The sequence below is a fragment of the Mus caroli genome, chromosome 12, assembly GCF_900094665.2.
Source record: "Mus caroli chromosome 12, CAROLI_EIJ_v1.1, whole genome shotgun sequence".
Classification (NCBI taxonomy): domain Eukaryota; kingdom Metazoa; phylum Chordata; class Mammalia; order Rodentia; family Muridae; genus Mus; species Mus caroli.
The window spans coordinates 56872462-56889007 of record NC_034581.1 but is presented as its reverse complement, the minus strand read 5'-3'; the positions used below and the strand labels follow the sequence as shown (position 1 = coordinate 56889007).

Below are 16546 nucleotides of genomic sequence, written 5' to 3'. Positions count from 1 at the left end.
GGTCTTATAGAGGTCCTTTTCAGATCAATCACTTAACTATCAGCATTTTTACCAGTAATAAAACTTAATTAATCAATATTCTCTTCTAACAGAAGCTTATCTGTCCAAATCTAAGAACAGTACTAGTCTTTGTTTATTGAGGTAGTTTGATCATAAAGATATCAGGAGCAAATAGCATCTATTACCTGCCTGGTGATTTACAGTTGTATGAATGAATTCTTTCCCATGGAGCAGGGCTCAGATCCAATCAGAAGGCAGTTGGTTCCCCCCAAATCTGTCATGTCACTATTTCACCTGCTAGCATAATGTCCAGTGATTCAGTATTATAGCACATAGGACTCACATCTGGATAAAACAGCTGATGGCTTTTCTGCCCGTGGAAGCTTGAATAGCAAATTTGACACAATGAATGATGGATAATAACCTAAGAAATTGCCAACTCACTTCTGGCTTGATTTTTGTGTCCCGAATCTAATGTGTCTGGTGCTTTCAACTGGAGGGTCTTAGTATCTTAATTTGACAGGTAACTGCAACCAATTTTAATAGGTTCTACTAATTGTGGAGCCTTTGGAGATTCCTTGACCAACAACTTCTAGGGAGATAGCTCATACCTAGTGCTAATGTTTTAGTTTATTACAATACAAAAAATTCAGGAAACAGCACTATCCAGCCACACATGGTGCCTTCACTTAAAACTTTTAAAATTCTATTCTAGCTAGCTCATATGGTAACATATTTCTATATGTTTTTTTCATATGTTCTGCATTTTTAATGACCCTTCCCAAACTACATTCCTTATCCACACACAACTCAATTCTTACTTTCTGCCTAGTAATTCTCCTGTCTACTTCCATGTCACTTTCTTTTCACTAAGCCCCACAGGCCTTATCTCCCTCATACTCCATTCATATTCCATTGCCACTTACTTTCCTCCATAGGTTCTCAATCCCACTTAAACACACACACACACACATACACGTGCACATGCACACACAAATTTCAAACTAGAATCTGCACTCAAGAAAGAACATATGGAGTTTGTCTGGTTGGTCCACAGTTACCTCATTCACTATATTAATATCTAGCTTCATCTATTTTCCAACAAATAGATGAACATAATTTCAGTTTTCTTCAGTTTTGGATAGATTTCTATTGTGTATAATTATCACACCTTCATTTTCATCCAAAGGTCGATAAACATATAGGTTGATTCCATTCTTAGCTGTAGTAAATAGAGCATCATTAAACACAGGTGTGCAAGTATATCAGTGGCATGATGAATTATAGCCCCTTGGCCATATACCCCAGAATGGCAGAGTTGACCATATGATAGTTCTTGTTTTCTTTATTCAGGAACATCTATGTTAATTTCCATAGTGGTTTCACCCATTTACACTTCCACATGCAGTACATATGGGTTTCTCCTTCCTCACCTTTCATTGATTAGTGTTCTTGATGAGCAGTCATTCTTTTTTTAAATAGGGTATTTATTTCATTTACATTTCCAATGCTATTCCAAAACTCCCCCACCAGCTTCCCCACCCACTCCCCAACCCACCCACTCCCACATCTGGCCCTGTCGTTCCCCTGTATTGAGGCATATAAAGTTTGCACGACCAATGGGCCTCTCCACTGATAGCTGACTAGGGCATTTTCTGATTCATACGAGCTCCAGGGGGGTACTGGTTAGTTCATATTGTTGTGGGGGAGCATGTGGGGGACTTTTGGGATAGCACTGGAAATGTAAATGAAATAAATACCCCCCCCCAAAAAAAAGAAAGGATGGACCATCTAGAAACTGCCATATCCTGGGATCCATCCCATAATCAGCTTCTAAACGCTGACACCATTGCTTACACTAGCAAGATTTTGCTGAAAGGACCCGGATAGAGCTGTCTCTTGTGAGACTATGCCGGGGCCTAGCAAACACAGAAGTGGATGCTCACAGTCAGCTATTGGAAGGATCACAGGGCCCCCAATGGAGAAGCTAGAGAAATTACCCAAGGAGCTAAAGGGATCTGCAACCCTATAGATGACAGTCATTCTTGCAGGAATAAGATGGTGTTGGGAAGTTGTTCTTCAATTTGAATTTCCATGAGAGTTAAGGATTTGGACATTTTTAAAACTGTTTCCTAATCACTTGATCTGTCTTTGAGAACTCTCTGTTCAGATCCACAGCCCACATTTATTAGGTTATTTTGTCTCCTGATAGTTAGATTTCAAAAAATTCCTTGTGAATTCAAAGTAACAATCATCTGTCAGATGAATATTTGGGGACGATCTACTAAAAAGTGTATATGCTGACTCTGTACTCAGTGGACAACTTCCTTTGCTGTACTTGTAATTTCACGAGGTTTCATTGGTAGTTTGAGGAGCTATTTCCTGATTGACGGGAGTCTTACTTAGAAAGCCCTTGCATGAGTCTATATCTGGGATGCACTCCTTACCTTTGTCTGAATTTTTTACTGCTCTTCTAATAGCTTCAGGACTTACTCTGAGGTCTTTCCTCCATTAGGAGTTGATCTGTTTGTTGTTGTTGTTGTTGCTTTTTTGTTTGTTTGTTTTTTGGGTTTTTTTTGTGTGCGTGTTAAATATCTACTTTTATTAGTCTCCATGTACATGTTCAGTTTTTCCTGATACCTTTCTTGAAGCTGTTTTGTTTCCTGAATGTATATTTTAGGTATTTCTGTCAAAAATGGATAACTGTAGCTGCATAGCTTTATACCATCACCCTGTGTTTTATTCTAACTACATATGGATCTGGTATTTGCCGTTACCATAATATTCAAATGTGCCTTTCTAGAATAACTTCTCATTAGGTATGCTAATATCTCAAGCATTATTTTTTTCTAGTCAGGATTGCTTTGGCTTTCTGGCATCCTTAGTGATTCTTTATGAATTTTAATTTCTTCTATTTCTGTGAAGAATATAATTGTAATTTTATTTGCAGTTGCCTTGAATTTGGAGCCTGCTTACCTTAGACTCAGATCCAAAAGAAACTTTAGATAAATGGCTGTCCATGGTGACTATTAGCATATCAAAGTACATCTTGTCCTCCAGCCTCCCTTAATATCCCAAGTAGCTGTTACAGAATCCATGATTGCATCTATGCTCTTCTTAGCTCTTCTCACTCTGCTCTCTACCCTAACTTTCTCTAGCTTATGGGCTCCCTCACCCTACCTCACATTCCATTCCCTTATAACACAGCTATTTTGGAAATGGACTCTCTTGGTCTGCTTTGCTCAAACTATCTTCATCTCTCACTTCTCCACTCTTCTTATGGCCGAGTCCAGTTTGCTGGCCATGTTCAGTCTGCTACATTCTCTCTCTGTTCTGGACTTTTCCAGATACTTCTGACTGTATTCTTCCTCATATCTACAATATAAACCCATCCTTCAACCACACTGTAGAGCTGTCATGTTGTCAGTTTATGCATAAATGGTTCATTTTCAGTAAATTTATTTCTGATGGATGAATGTAGGAGATCTATTTAACTTGAGGTGTTTTTCTTAAATTCTTCCTGTTGTATTTTAAATTTTTCATTGTAGAGATCTTTCACTTCCTTGAAGAGTTTCATCTAAAGGTTCTTTTCTTTTCTTTTCTTTTTGTTCCTTTCCATTTCCCTTTCTTTCTTTCTTTCTTTCTTTCTTTCTTTCTTTCTTTCTTTCTTTCTTTCTTTCTTTTTTGTTTCTTGAGGGTCTTAATTTATTTGTTTGTTTGTTTGTTTGTTTTTCCAACAAAGAAAAGCTAGTTTGTAGCAGAAAGCAAACATGTTTGAAAGTGACACCTATTTAGGGGCACACAAAATGAGAAATCAAAGAAAGATTTGACAGAATTAGTCAGAGACAAGATACAACCCTCAAAAGAATAGCCCAAGGAAGAGAAGCTATTTAAGAGCAGTACACACACACACACACACACACAGACACACACACACACACAGAGACAGAGAGACAGAGAGACAGAGATGAGATTCAGTGCAGTGCAGTAGAGTTAATTTTGTTATTGAGTTCATGCAGTTCAGTATAGGTCAACAGAGGAAGTTGAAGCCAGACAATAAAAAGAAACAATAAGATTAGAACAAATTTAATTTTACATTGGCTACTGGTTAACTGTATGGTATTGGTACAGAGACACACAGGAAGATCAATGGAATAGAACTGAAGACCCAGAAATGAATACACACACCTATGGTCACTTGATATTTGACAAAGGAACTAAATCCATCCAGTGGAAAAAAGACAGCATTTTCAACAAATGGTGCTGGTTCAACTAGCAGTCAGCATGTAGAAGAATGCAAATCGACCCATTCTTATCTCATTGTACAAAGCTCAAGTCTAAGTGGATCAAGGACATCCACATAAGACCAGGTACACTGAAACTTATAGAAGAGAAAGTGGGGAAGAGCCTCGAAGATATGGGCACAGGGGAAAGTTTCCTGAACACAACACCAATGGCTTATGCTCTAAGATCAAGAATTGACAAATGGGACCTCATAAAATTGCAAAACTTCTCTAAGGCAAAGGACACTGCAGCCAACAGATTGGGAAAAGATCTTTACCAATGCAACATCTGATAGAGGGCTAATAGTGAATATACAATATCAAAGAACTCAAGAAGGTAGAGGCAAGAGAATCAAATAACCCTATTAAAAATGGGGTACAGTGCTAAACAAAGAATTCTCAACTGAGGAATATCAAATAGCTGAGAAACACCTAAAGAAATGTTCAACATCCTTAGTCATCAGGGAAATGCAAATCAAAACAAACCTGAGATTCCACCTCACACCAGACAGAATGGCTAAAATCAAAACCTCAGGTGACAGCCAATGCTGGTGAGGATGTGGAGAAAGAGGAACACTCCTCCATGGCTGGTGGGATTGCAAGCTGTTACAACCATTCTGGAAATCTGTTTGGCAGATCCTCAGAAAACTGGATATAGTACTACCTGAGGACCCACTAATACCAGCCTGGGCATATACCCATAAGATGCTCCAACGTAATAATGACACATGCTCCATTGTGTTCATAGCAGCCATATTTATAATAGTCAGAAGCTGGAAAGAACCCAGATGTCCTTAAACAGAACTATGGATACAAAAATGTGGTACATTTACACAGTGGAGTACTATTCAGCTACTAAAAACAATGACTTCATGAAATTTTTAGGCAAATGGATGGAACTAGAAAATATCATCCTGAGTGAGGTAACCCAGTTATAGAAGAACACACATGGTATCCACTCACTGATAAGTGGATATTAGCCCAGAAGTTCGGAATACCCAAGATACAATTCACAGACCACATGAAGCTCAAAAGAAGGAAGACCAAAGTGTGGGTTCATTGGTCATTCTTAGAAGGGGAACAAAATACTCAGAGGAGCAAATATGGAGATAAAGTATTGAGCAGAAACTGAAGGAAAGGCCATCCAGAGTCTGTCCCACTTGGGGATTCATATCATATACAGATACCAAACTCAGACACTATTGTGGATGCTAACAAGTACATGCTGAAAGTAGCCTGATATGACTGTCTCCTGAGAGGCCCTGCCAGAACATTACAAATTTAGAAGTGAATGCTTGCAGCCAATCATTAGACTGAGCAGGGCATCCACAATAGAGGAGTTAGAGAAAGGACTGAAGGAGGTAAAGAGGTCTGCATCCCCATGGGAAGAACAATAATATCAACCAACCAGACAGAGTTCTCAGGAACTAAGCCATCAACCAATTAGTACACATAGCTTCAGCTGCTTATATAGCAGAGGTTTGCCTTGTTGGTCATCAATGGGAAGAGAGTTCCTTGGTCCTATGAAGGCTAGATAGATTCCCCTGTGTAGGGGAATCAAGGGTGGGGATGTGGGAGTGGGTGAGTGGAGGAATTCCCTCATAGAAGCAGGGGGAGGGAGAATGTGATAGAGTATTTGTGGGAGGAGGGAAAACTGGGAAATGGGAAAACATTTGAAATGTAAATAAAAAGTAAAACATAAATCCAAAAAAAAAAAAAAAATAGGACAAATTGCCAGAGTTAGTTCAGTGAGAACCTGAAAAAGTCAGATTGAATCAGTCAGCTTAGAGAGTAATTTGAGGCAGCAAAGCTGAGTGGAACCAGTAAGCCAGAGTTTAGAAAGACTGAGTTTATTCAGCAATATATATCCATGATGATAATTATATCAGGCAAACAAAAGTTACTTTTACATCTGATACCCAATGTGATTGTAGAATAAGAAAGCCCACCAACATAACAGAAAGCAGAAGATATCTGAAAGAAACATTAGCTAGGATAGGAAACATCTGACAAAAAGCTGCTGAGGAGAGATTCACCTAGGATCATCTCCAGAAGATGCATCTGTTCTTCAAATTTGGTTGGATTCCCAGAGAGACCCAGGAGACTCCAAAGGGGCAGGTGGGAGTCTCAAGCCCACAGCAAACTATGATGCAGGAGCATCTAAGAAAGTGAATCTCAGTAAGCAAACCCAAACAAGAGCAAAAGAGAGAAAAAAATTGCTTCTACCATACCTACTTATAACAATGCTCAACCTGTAAAAAGATACCAATGGAAAGTTCTTCCTCAAAGGGTGTTAAACAGTCCAACTCTGTGCCAATATTTTATACAACAGTTGCTAAAAATAATTCATAAACACTTTCTCAATCCATAATACACCATTATATGAATGATAGCATATTGGTTAACTTTTATCCAAATACATTAGAGAGAGTGTTTAATGAAGCAAAAAATGATTTCAGCTATTTGGGGTTTACAGTTTGCTCCTGAAAATAAAAACTACAGAGAGTAGACTCTGTCAATTAAGACATTTATTTTTCTTTCATTCTTTTTTTTTTTTGCTGTTCCTTTTCAATAATTAATTAATTAATTTATACTACATTCCAACCAGAGTTTCCCCTCCCTCTTCTTCCCCTCCTCTTCATAAAATGTATCGAAAAATGGATGGGAGAAGAAAATATTATCCTAATTGAGGTAACACAGACCCAGAAAGAGTATTGAGTATACATAATGAGTATTCACTTATAAGTGTATATTATCTATAAATTAAAGAGTAATCATGGTACAATCCACAGACATAAAGAAGATAAGTTTCAAGAAGGACCTAAGTGAGGAAATTTGAATCTCACTCAGAAGGGGAAAAATAGAAATCTGTGGTGGGTAGAGGGAGGGAACTTGGTGGGAGAAAGGATAGGGATGGGACAAGCAGAGATCAAATGATGGAGGGAGAAAGAACTGAAATTAGGGGAGGAGGGTACATCTTTAGGAAAATCTATAAACCCATGATAATGAAAACTTCCAGGAATCTATGAGGGGTATCCTAGATAAAAGCCCTAGAAAGAGATATCGAACTTGAAATGCCTTTGTCCTGTAGCTAGACAGGATTTCCAATGGAGAGATGGGGACATCAGCAGTTTAGAATAGAATAGAATAGAATAGAATAGAATAGAATAGAATAGAATATTTTAGAATGGATATTCTTAACACATAAGCAGAATAAAAACTAAAAATGCATTTTGAAAAGGATTCTCATCTAATTGTAAAAGGAAGAATAAGACTTGTCGATTATCAGGAATATATCCAGAAGAAAGCATATTATGGTGTTAGAGAACCCTGCTATTAAGGTTGCAGCCTACCATGTCAGAATAGCTCTCTGAGCTCTTCAAAATGGAGGACTCCATTTTTCAGTGGGGCTTCCCTTTCTCTCCCTAACCTTATTTGGAGAGTGTCTGAGCACAGGTGCCAGACCTTAATTGAAGAAATACCCTGTGCAGAGCTCTCTGACTTATCATTCAAGTCCCACTCCAGCTTCCTGTCTATATGATAAGTAGGTGCTGTGCTATGACCAATCAACCTTTCCCACCCATAAGATAATTAGGTACTGTGCTATGACCATCAGCCCCTTCCACCCATATCCCTAAGACCATTTATGTAGAAATAAACCTCTAGAAAAATAAAAAAGAACTGTCTCACTGAAACTGTCTCAGGAAGTCCTGCCATCATGCTCAAAGCTGCCCAAACCTTGATCACAGGTTCTGCAACCCCATAATTCTGGAGCCAGTGGCCAATAACCACTGAGGAGAAGGAAGATCCAGAGTACTTTATACTAATGCTGAAATTACCTCATTATGGGTAATTAATGGAGACTGGCAAAAAGCTTGTATCAATTATGTGGAAGAAAGTAACAACAAATATCCCCAAAGCATGCAACTGCTGTTCATAAAAAGAACTAATTGGATTCTTTCCTGAATAGTAAAAGGGATACCAATTTCTGAGGCTCCTATATTTTATACTGCTGCAAGTAAATCAGAAATGGCAAGATATAAGTCAAAAATCATAAGTAAAGTAATTCAAAGCCCGTGTACTTTGTTTCAAAAAATCAGAGATAAATGCAATTCTTATGATTGTATTAGATTTTTCTGAACCTATCAAAATACTTACTCAGAATATGCAAAGGGTTGTGTTACATATGGAAACTTCTGAAATTATTTCTGATAATTCAAAGTTAACATAATTTTTATACAATTGGAACAGACAATTTGAAACTATTATCCATTATATATCACTCATATTCAATCTCATGTAGGAATGCCTGCTCCACTGGCAAAAGGAAAGGAAGAAATGACCAATTGTTAATAAGAAATGTGTTATAAATTTTATTTTTTAAAAAAATCATGTTAAAAGCAAAGATCATATTTTCTTTTGTTCTTTTTATAATCAAGATCCACTGAGGAATAACCCTAAGGGTTCCCAAAGAAATGAAAGTTGGCAGATTAATATGTTTCACTTTGCAGAACTTGGGAAGCTAAAATTTATACACCATACCATTGAAACATACTTACGATTTCAATGAGCTTCTGCTTTGTGGTCTGAAAAGATTTATTCTGTAATGCACATTTGTTGGAAGTGGAGGCTATCATGGGGATTCCCATACAAAAAACAAATAAGGGCTGATAAGTCTCCTGCATATGTTTCCACTAAAATGAAACTGTTTGCATATTATAACTTAAAATATATTGCAGGTATACCCTACCATTCAACAGGTCAAAGAGTTATAGAAGTATCTAATTGTACCTTAAAGGAGATGTTTATTAAACAGAAAGAGGGAATAGGAACTTTGGGATTTTGATTTGTGATGCTTACATGGGAATTCACATGTCCTCTGCTGCAGGTTCCTGCCAACAGTTTTTTTTTGTTGTTGTTTTGGTTTGGATTTTTGGTTTTTTTGGTTGTTTGTTTGGTTTTGTTTGTTTGTTTGTTTGTTTTTTAATCAACAAAGAGCCAATGACCAACCGTTGGGCTGGGGGATATAGGTGAGTATTTTGTGATTCCTGAGAGGAAAAGCAGGACAGGTGAAGGGCAAAATCATCATTGACAGGGAAGCAGAGATGTCAGATTAAAGAGCCCTCTGACAAGTAAGAGTCAGGGAAGTGCCCCCAGGGACCATGCCCCACCCCCAATAGGTTCTGGGATAGCAGTGAAGAAACAAACATTTAGCAAATATTAACTCAGGAACATATGAGGGAGTGTGTTACCCATGTGGAGGTTCAGGAGTGACTCAGCCATTGAACTACACAAGGCATAATAAAAATAATACTGTCTATGTCTTTCATTTGTGAATCCAGAGCTCCTGGGCAGGTACAGAGCTGCGTGCACCCTCCTGGAGCACAGAGCAGCATTTAAATACTTACCACAACAAAGAACTCCCAGAAGTAGACTCAATAGTGTTTTATTAACTTTAAAAGATGTTAATTTCAAATGAAGGAGAAACAACAGCAACTGAAAGACACTACAATTCCTGATTTGGATCAATGTGTATATGTAAACGTATTTTAACCTTACATTGAAAGTCAGAGAATGTGTTACACTGGAGAAGAGGTTTTGGCTCTATTTCCACAGCTGATGAAAGACAATAATTTCCATCAAAATTGATATAAATATGAACTGAATAAAAGAAGTTTCCAGATGAAAGGTGCGATGCAAAGAAGAAAGAGATGCAGAAAGACAACAGCACACACTATGGACAAAGATGACCTGCCTCCATAGAGGCATCTCAACAAACTGGCTGAAAAACTACAGATCATCCATCAGAAGGGCAGACTGGAAAACCTTGATGCTGACATGAGCATTTGCTGAATGACACATGATCAGGACTGCCGTTATGAGAGATCATCCTATCAGCAGGTCATCATTAGGACAGTCAAATTGTTAAGGTTATGAGATTGATAATTGTATAATTTGTCAAAGTTAACTGTGTACAATTTTTAGCTTAAATAGAAACAGAGAGGACGTAAAGGAATTTCAGTCCAGCCATGTTGTTTCTCTGGCTAGAATACAGACACGTCCTTAGTACAATGCACATCTTTAATCCTGAACAATGAAGGTAAAGTTAGTTTGGAGGAAAAAGCAGCTATGTTTGAAATTGACATCTATTGAGAGGCAGACAAAATGACAAATCAGAGAAAGATTTGACAGAAAGAGGCAGAGATGGTATACTCCCAACTCTCAGGAGAACAGCACAAGAAAGAGAAACTATTTAAGACCAGCACAGGGAGAGAGTCAGGGAGTCAGGAGTCAGTGCAGTGAGTACAGTGTCCTTGAGGTAAGATTGTTCCTGAGTTCACCAAGCTCAGTGCAGGTCAACAGGGGCAGTTGATGCTTGAGAATTAAAAAAAAGAAAAAAAAAAAAAAGCTGGAAGATGAGAACAAACTGCCAGAGTTAGGTTGAAGACAAGCAGAGCAATTCAGTGAGAAGCTGAAGAACTGGGATTGAATCCATCGACTGAAGAGGAGTTTGAACCAGAACAGATGAGTTGACCCAACCAGGCAAGAGTTCAGAAAGAACCATAAAGAGTGAATTTATTCAGCAGTAAGCCTCTGAGACAACAATTCAATCAGGCAATTAAATGTTACTTTTACAAAAATGGAGTTTAGAAATGAACACAGACACTAGTAAATAACTGTCATTCAACGAAGGCACCAAAATCAACTGACTGGGCAGAAGATACTTGCATTAAAATAAATACCTGATTCAAATGGATATTTATTATATCGTAAAAAATGTACCTCAAATGATAAATGAATCTCCACACACAATGGGATCCTTGCCATCTCAGAAAAAAATAAAGATTTCTTAAACAAGATGAAAAAATGAAAAAAGTTCAATAGACATTGTATAAATTTGACTCACTGTATTCTTAATTCTAAAACTATCTGACTTAAGAAAAGGAACCATAGTGAAAATTATAACTTTGTCAGTGTTTGGAAGACTACAATAGATAGAGATAAATATCTACTAAAAAATACATGACCAGGTTCTCGAACAAAATTGTAATAAGTTAACAATAAACACATGAACCATAAGCAGTTAACATTGTTGATAGAATAGAAAGGAATTTAAAGATAATAAGTGTGAGAAAAATATGAACTACATTTAGCTATACAAATAGTATTGTGGCACAATTTACAAAACAATCTTACCAGTTTTCTATAAATTTTGATATACATTGTAGACAATGTTTTTATTCCTAGGTATTTATTCCAGAGAATGGAAAAAGTAGGTATACAAAATAGCTTATGAAAATGTGGAAACACCATTTTTATAAAAAGCCTTATGTATAAAATAACACAAATATTCACTGACAAAGACCAGATACATTTTGATAGAATTCCATAAGAATGACCCAGCAAGAAACAGCAAAAAACTGCTGGTATAAACAGGAACACTAACACACATGGCTTTGGTAGTTGGGTTTTGACACAAACTACAGTCACATGGAAGGAGTGAACCTCAGTGGAAGAATTACCTTCATCAGTGGACATTTTCTTAACTAATAATTACTGTGAGAGTGCAAAACTAACCCATGAGCCGGTGATCTTGGGTGGTATAAGAAAGCTGAACTGAGATAGAAAGCAAGTCAGTAGGCAGCATATCTTTCGTGGTTTGCATAAGTTTTGTCCTCCAGTTTCCAAACTTAACCTACTGTCATGGCTTCCCTCACTGATGCACTTGGTCATTGATATATATTCGAAATAAACCTTTACTCCTGTGGGTTATTTTTGTTGATGGAGTTTTGTCACAGCAGGAGAAAAGCAATTTAATATGGTGGAAATGTTCACGTGAATTTCAAAAACAAGCAAAGCAGGAACTAAAATTGATCAAATTTCTGTTTGAAATCAGTAGGTGTTTGTCAGTGTGAGTGGGCATGGTCTGCAAACTGAAATAGGGAACCTAAAAAGATAAAATTGATAAATTTCATAAAACTGAGCGTTTAATATGCATGTAATTATAATATGTACAGAGAATGGTAGGATGTAGCATGGAATGTTGACTATTGCTTTGCAATGCCAGAAACTGAAAGGCATAAGGATGGGAATTTGGGATAGACTTACCACTTCATGAGTCCTTTTTCCAAACAGCAAAACAAAGGAGTGGGGACAAGACAGAAAGTTAATAACTATTAGGCATAAACATAGACACATAGGGATATAGGTAATTTATATGTAAACATACAGTTTCACGATAACCTAAGCAATAATTTTTGAAAAGCAGAGAGAAGATTGCCCACTTTTGAACACAGAATGGGCCTTCAAGTACTGAGCACTGGAATCAGTCTTTTCTTTCTTTCTTTCTTTCTTTCTTTCTTTCTTTCTTTCTTTCTTTCTTTCTTTCTTTCTTTCTTTCTTCTTTCTTTCTTTCTTTCTTTCTTTCTTTCTTTCTGGTTTCTTTGATTTTTTTTTAATTAGATATTTTCTTTATTTACATTTCAAATGCTATCAAGAAAAGTTCCGTATACCCTCCCCCAGCCCTGCTCCCCTACCCACTCACTCCCACTTATTGGCCCTGGCGTTCCCCTGTACTGGGGCATATAAAGTTTGCAAGACCAAGGGGCCTCTCTTCTCAATGATGGCCGACTAGGCCATCTTCTGCTATATATGCAGCTAGAGACACAAGCTCTGGGGGAACTTGACAAAGACCAAAACCTTAAATTGAAACAGATAACTTAATTCCCAAACATATATCTATATAATTCATAGGCAGAGTATAAAAGCAGAAGAGAATTGTCCTGGTGAGTGTTCTGTTCTGTTTTGTCAATTTGACACAGGCTAGAGTCATCTGAAAAGAAATCGATAATTAAGAAGATGCTACCATCAGATTGCTCATAGGGATGTCTTTATAGCTTTTCTTGATTAGTAATTGATGTAGCAGGACCCAACTACTATAGATGATAGCATCCACTATTTCAATTAAGCATCCTGGTGGCAAGTTTAAAATACATCCTTCTTACTTAATGGAATCTCTGCCACTTATCTCAGACATAATAGATTTTACATTAAAAGCATGAAGCCAGCGAAAGAAAAATAACAAGTTATGTTTTTGTGACATGAAGATACATCCTGAGTAGTCTGAATTAGATGTTCTGAGTTAGATCCATACATCTAAAAATGGAAGAAAATCACGTCATTCAGATGGCTCTGAACATCCAGTGATTCCTAATTTGTTCTTTTAAAAAAATGTAGCATACTGAGAACTGTATAGAAAATTGTATGGGCTTTGTGGACCTCCAAAGGCATGCTGAAAAGTTATATACTCCAATATTCAAGAAACATCTAATGAGCTTCATGTGGAAACAGAAAGATATTTGGGCAGCTGTAATGCTGTATTTTCAAGGGTTTCATTTGTTAGTTTTGATTTTTGTTATTTTCAGTTTAAGTCTACATGAGAATTATATAATATGCTATTTTATTACACGTGGGAAGCAAGTCTGAACACCCAAGTGAAAAATTGATTGAAATAATTAAAATACAGTCTCTACTCCAAAGAACTTCTTGATTAACATGTGAAAGAATTTATTTGCTCTTAGCTATTAGATGCCTGACTGAAGTACAAATATGTGTCAGAAAGAAGGCCCCTTTATGCTTTGAAAGGCAATAGAATCTTTACCAATGTAGAAGAGGTGGGCACAGAATTTAACCCATGAGACACAGAGGAACTGAAGAGGCAAACAATAAACATGGCTAATACTTGCAAATTGCTTACTATATCTTAGATATATCCTTAAAGAATTTTCCATATGCAGACTTCATCTAACACCACCAATTTCTACCTATAAATATTTATTAATATAGCACTTACAGAAAATAAACCCTAAAATATCTCAAAACTAACCATTTGAATTGGGTCACTTAGACAAGCAAAAATCTGGAACAGAAGCTAAGATAAGGAGAAGTAAGAATATGAGACCTTGAACACATCCCTATGGTAAGGAAATACACATTGGATAAAATGTTGACTATGAAGCATTTGGTCTCTCCTACAAGCCACTGTATGATATTGGAAGTTCTTGGGTTATAAATAATACCAAAAAAGGAATACAGTTATTTAAAAAACATTAAAGACAGCCAGGTTGTTTGAGCAGGTACTAAGATTACTGTTTAAAGTGATCAAATGGAGAAAGCAAACACATAGAGCCTGTATTCAATTCATTATAAGAACAAAAAAAGGTTTTGCTTTAAGTGGGAAAAATGTCTTGAGGAGAAAACTGCCCATCAATTTTACAATTAAATGATTAGAAAAATCTTTTGAGATATGTTTTTAGACCTTAGAAAAATATATGATACAAATTACAAATAGTTTGTTTTACTTTTATTTTTATTTTTTGTTTTTGTTTTAAAATATTTTGCCCACAATTATTTCTAATATGGATGTTGTGATTTTGATACAAAAAAATTCCTAAAGACTTTTAAAATAACTTATCTCCAAAGAGCATGCAACCACTAAAACATAAGTGGATTCCAAGGGCTTTGATATAACAGAATGATAACGTGACAGTCTCATTGAGAGTAGTGGAAACTTAGGCTGTATTCTAGTTAGATGGGATAAGTCTCTGAGTGTGTGCTCTAGATATGGCTTGCTCCTACCTCATTCTTCCTCTTTCTGCTTCCTGCCCCGTCCCACCCCCATGAAGTAAGCAGTTTTGATATACTCTGATATCTTCACTTCAGCACAGGCCCCAAACACAAAGCAAAGTAATCACAAAATTATGTATGTCAAAATAAAGACACCTTCTTTGTAAAGTTTGTCATAAATATTGTCATAGAATGAAAATCAAAGAAATGTCATTACTATTTTTTAGCTTATTTTACAATGGACTCTTCTCTCCTGTTAAAATTCTAAGATTGGGGTTATATATGTGTGTGTGTGTATATATATATATATATATATATATATATATTTAAAATAATTCTGAATTGATATTTTGTCAGATGTTTTTCCTAAAAAGATTTCATATTTTATCTAAAGAAAAATAGATATAGATTTATATATAGATAAATATGTAGTCTTAGCATACAACTTGATATACAGATCATACTTTTCTTTCTGTTTTCACTGTTATTAATTAACTAATTTTATGTACTTTCTGCCAGGTGGCTACTTGTTTTTCACAATATAATTTTCAAGTGAGTCATTTGACTGAAAAAAAAATGACATCATATTTCTCCTACATGGTTGGGGCATGTTCTCTGAGGTTCCCTCTTCCAAAATGATTCAACTGTGTATCAAGTTGATAGAAAACTAGCCAGAACACCAATCAGCACAACATATCTTCATATCATCTCAAACGTTATTTACTGGAGTCTATGCAGTTACATTTATCTGAGCAAAATGTTAAGAACTTAAAACCCAGAATATGTTCAATAATAAAGATACTGATGATGAATTGCATCAATGAATTCATTGAGTGGTGTTCTTGAATCTATACATTTGTTAGAATATCCACCAACTTATAATCTCTGTCTACATGGTCAGAAATACAGATATTAAATACATTTAAATCTATAACTGCCTGCCAACTGATTAAGAAAGATTATATTTGAATATTCATTTTCTTATAAAATAATTTGAAACGTTGTGTAGAGTCTTCATTTTGTCTGGAACCATCCTAAAGTTTTCAGACTACTGGGTAAAAACTGTAAGATGAATGGTTTGGCTTGTTTATATCATCTGGACACATGGGAGAGTCATTTTTGAAGAGGAAAACAGGTGAAAAGACATTTCCATCCAACTGGTCTGTAGGCAAGAAATGAACATTTTCCTGAATAACGATGACTGTTGGAAAGCCTACCACACTGTATGCATCTCCACAGTTATTCTGGTGGTCCTAAGTGCTCTAAGTATGCAGACTGAGCAAGATATGAGAAGCAAGTTTATAAGTGGAAAATCTCCATGATCTTTCTTTCAGTTCCTGCCTCCACGGTCCTGTCTTCCTGCTTTAACTTACTCCGGAATGGAATTTACCTGAAGCTTTTTAGATAGAATAAACAAACCCTTTCCTCCTCAAGTTGCTTTTGGTCATGGTGTTTTATGACAACAAGATAGAAAATGAATAATTAATAGACTACTTTTATGTATCCTTGGAGAAAATCGTATATACCTATGGCATTTTATTCAACTAAATAGCACTATCAGAGAATAAACACGGTGCTTCATGGAAGAAAAGAAAATTAAGCAATCACACATTTAAATGCCAGAGGTCAAACAGTAG

At 36.3% G+C, this 16546-nt stretch overlaps 1 protein-coding gene across 4 annotated transcripts in view; it reads right to left on the bottom strand.

The window, feature by feature from the left end:
- Positions 1-16546, bottom strand: part of Lrfn5 (leucine rich repeat and fibronectin type III domain containing 5) — a 310572-nt gene that overhangs the window by 214052 nt on the left and 79974 nt on the right. The window lies entirely within an intron of this gene.